The following is a 3,998-nucleotide window of genomic DNA, read 5'->3' as shown; positions in this document are numbered from 1 at the left end:
GCGGGCATGGGTGGAGCGGGGGCAGAGCGAAGCAGCCCGATCTGCAAACCGCAGATCTGGAAGTGAAGCGGAGCGGGGGGTCCGTGCACACCCCTAATCTAAATGTCACCTAATTTAATCCCTTGTTTTTGAGCTAAGATCCTTTACTACCGCCTGGCAATGAGAGACTTCAACTTGTCTCATCCAGGTTTCAAAATGCCACCAGCAAGTTGAAGGCAGGTCCAAGAATAATTATTTAGGTATGTCTTGATCTGGCAAAGTGATTCTAATTTGAAAACTGGTCTCTCTGCCATGAGAATAAGGGGGGGGATTTTGGGGCGCAAACACATGGTTAGCTCCATAGTGGATCTATCCACCATAGAGGACTCCATTGCCCATTGGTTTGACAATAATGTGTGCAGAAAGAAGAAATAATGGTGGTAGAGAAGGAACCATGATGGTTAGGCTAGCCATTAACTTACTTCTGGTCTCATGGATATAATACTACCAAATGCTAAAGAGAGAACACCCTGGGGTGTAGTAGTGCCTGATCCAAGGAGACTGAATAGACACAAATATGACTATTTTCATTTCACTATAATGACTTCTTGAGTCAGCCAAGGGGTCCAACCTGCCTGTAGTGGCCATGGGTCTGACAATACAGAAGAGAGTCTTCTATTTGAAGGGCTATCAGAAGCCAGTCCTTTATTTGAAGGCATCATCTATTTGAAGGGCTATCCTGTCCATGTCTGATTTATAGAAAAAGAATCAGAAGAAAGGTGAGCAGAGGACCATCAACAAGTAGCACCTGGACAGCAGACTGAGCAGGCACACAGGTCACCTGGTGACAGTCTTCCCCACTATAGTGAGATGTATTGAATTGTACAGTATATACCTATGTGGAAATAGAAAGATCATGACAAGCTACTTTCAGAGATCAGATGAGATCGGGTGTATTCAAGGTAGTATGGCCATAGGCTAGCCTACAGCACCCGGTATTCCCAAGCGGTCTCCCATCCAGGTACTAACCAGGCCTAACCCTACTTAGCTTCCAAGATCAGACAAGATCGGGCGTGTTCAAGGCCATACTACCTTGAACATGCCTAATCTCATCTGATCTCAGAAGCTAAGCAGGGTCAGGCCTGGTTAGTACCTGGATGGGAGACCGCCTGGGAATACCAGGTGCTGTAGGCTAGCCTACGGCCATACTAACTTGAAGCTACTTTCAGAGCCATTTAACAGCACATTAGAAAGGCACGACACTCGTTCATGCATGGAACATGCATCTTTGATATGTAATTTGTTATTGCTTTTTTAAGATGCCCTTTTCTCAGTCATGATCCCGCAAGAATTAAAATGATGTAAACTTCCACAATTCTCCCTGGTATTTTGAAGCTGAAATCTATAAAGGTTTTGCACATGTGTGTATGTGTGAAGAACAACAACCAGAGCTCAGTTTCCTTTCTCTCCTTCCACCTCCAGAGTAATTTTTTTGTAATACAGTATAAAAGGATGAGCAGGATGGTGCTAAGAATATCAAACACCAAGAATCCCCAGATTATCAGCTTTGAAAGCATTAGGTAGTACAGGGAAAACATCCATTCCCAAACCTGAAAAATTAGAAAGAGCTCAGAAAAGTCCTGTGGAACAGTCAAAAAACACAAATCCCTAACATTCTATCTGCATAAACAGGGCACGAGTGAAAGCAATGATGTTACTAGTAGCAGCTGTTTGTCTGTTTCTCATTAGACACCTCTTTAAAAAATCCTAGCTCTTATCATCCTTTGAAACCGATTTGATGGTGAGCTACAGAACTAATCAGGAAAAAAGAGGCAGCTGCTCTTTTCAAATCTCTCCTTAAAATTTCCTAGCTAGGCCCATCTATCTTTTCACAGCTCTGTTTTTGTGTTCTTCTGGAGGCCTTTAAAGAACATAGCGCATCATGTGGTGTGTAACAGTTGGCAAATGCTTCTTTTAAGAGTGTTTGTACATGTGCGGATTGATCTTTTTATGATCAAAGATTAAATAATCCCCCAAGCTTTTTTGAAAAGAAACTAATCAAATTCAGGAAGAGAACAGAGGAAGGAGAGAGAGTTATTATTTTTTAATTACCTCATTTTAATTAGTGGCTTTTTCCCCAAAACAAACTTCCCTCCTCTAAATAACAATAACGACAACAATACTGATACTGATTTCCTGCAGTATCAGGAAATCAGAAGACGTTTACTTCTTGGGAGGAGAGCAATGACAAATCTTGATAAAATAGTTAAGAGCAGAGACACCACAGTGACAACAAAGTCCGCATGGTTAAAGCAATGGTATTCCCCGTAGTAACCTATGGCTGCGAGAGCTGGACCATAAGGAAAGCTGAGCGAAGGAAGATAGATGCTTTTGAACTGTGGTGTTGGAGGAAAATTCTGAGAGTGCCTTGGACTGCAAGAAGATCAAACCAATTCATACTCCAGGAAATAAAGCCAGACTGCTCACTTGAAGGAATGGTATTAAAGGCAAAACTGAAGTACTTTGGCCACATAATGAGAAGACAGGACACCCTGGAGAAGAGGCTGATGCTAGGGAAAGTGGAAGGCAAAAGGAAGAGGGGCCGACCAAGGGCAAGATGGATGGATGATATTCTGGAGGTGACAGACTTGACCTTGGGGGAGCTAAGGGTGGCAACGGCGGACAGAAAGCTCTGGCGTGGGCTGGTCCATGAAGTCACAAAGAGTCGGAAGCGACTGAACGAATAAACAACAACAACATCGATGCAAGTGGTGCTTTGCAGAGTAACATAAGCAAAGACAAATACATCTGCCCCCAAGGAACTTACAATCTAAATTTCGACAATGGGAGAGACAACAGAAGAAGGAAAGGGAAATGCACAAGCAATGTCAAGGACAGGCCCAAAGGCAATTTCACATGCATAGGTTTCAATTCAGTTCAGGGTATGGACATTTAATATTTCCTATGATTTCCTACTGTCTCTTTGAGTTTGGGCATATGGAAAACTCTCATAACTAGATATCTGAAGTCACGTTTAGCCTAGTCACTATCAGCTTCAACCTGAACATAGTGTCTGAAGCCCAATCAGGGATGCTGAACCTCTTTCAACATCCCTGATTTAGGGCTAAGTTTCATTTCAGAGATGCTTACAGGGGTCACATTCCAGTGACTCCTGGGTGGGGCTGAAGGCAACATGGGCAGGACCAAAATACCACCATGTTGTAGCTTATAGCTCTTACTGCCAGTAATTAAGCCACAGGAGGTGCATTTCAAGCTTTTAGAATGGGGGGGGGGGACTGCACAAAACCTAGGAAACCATCAAATGTTCAGTGGTCAGGGGAAAGGACATGGCCTACTGGAGAACCCCAAAGGGCCAGATTGACACCCCAGGAGAGCTGCATTTGGCCCCTGGGCTGAAGGTTCTCCACCCTGATCTAAATCAATATGCTTTCATTAAGCCACATGATGCACTATGTTCTTTAAGGCCTCCAGAACTCCAGTTTTCCCATTTGAGGAAATAGAAGCTAAACCAGTAAGTAGCATGCCTATAGTAATCAGGGAGCACCTGATTTGTTGTCAGTTATACCATTATTCTTAAAATGATCTGGGAAATTCCCATCTAAATTTCTCTGCATTTGATCCAAACATGCTTATTAAAATAATAAAAACAACAACAGCAGCAGTTTGGAGTTATTAACACACACATAATACAGTTTGGCGACATTCCTCTACATCTAAGACAATCTTGGCTAGAAAGAATGTTTAGGGATATTGTATTGAGTCAAACCAATGATCTATCAAGTCTACTCTCAATAGTTGGATCTAAAATAAAAGAGTAGAGGGGTTGCAATTGTTTGATGAATTAAAATATTGTTATTAGTGGTTATTATTTTAAAAAACAAATGAGCGCGAGAGAAAAGTACTTTCTTGGGGTACCCACTGCTGCCCCCACCCTGCCATCTCACAGGCATGAGGAAGAGAAAAGGGATTACAGATGAGAAGACACTCCCTCTTCCTAA

The 3,998-nt window shown here is 42.6% G+C and overlaps 2 pseudogenes; one reads left to right on the top strand and one right to left on the bottom strand.

Annotated features, from left to right (window-relative positions):
- Positions 1 to 959: 959 nt before the first annotated feature.
- Positions 960 to 1,078, bottom strand: LOC134397050 (5S ribosomal RNA; annotated as a pseudogene).
- On the top strand, positions 1,055 to 1,173 carry LOC134397045 (5S ribosomal RNA; annotated as a pseudogene).
- Positions 1,174 to 3,998: the final 2,825 nt, after the last annotated feature.

The sequence above is a fragment of the Elgaria multicarinata genome, chromosome 3 (assembly GCF_023053635.1).
Source record: "Elgaria multicarinata webbii isolate HBS135686 ecotype San Diego chromosome 3, rElgMul1.1.pri, whole genome shotgun sequence".
NCBI lineage: Eukaryota > Metazoa > Chordata > Lepidosauria > Squamata > Anguidae > Elgaria > Elgaria multicarinata.
The sequence above is the reverse complement of the archived record's forward strand: the minus strand, read 5'-3'. Positions and strand labels throughout refer to the sequence as shown.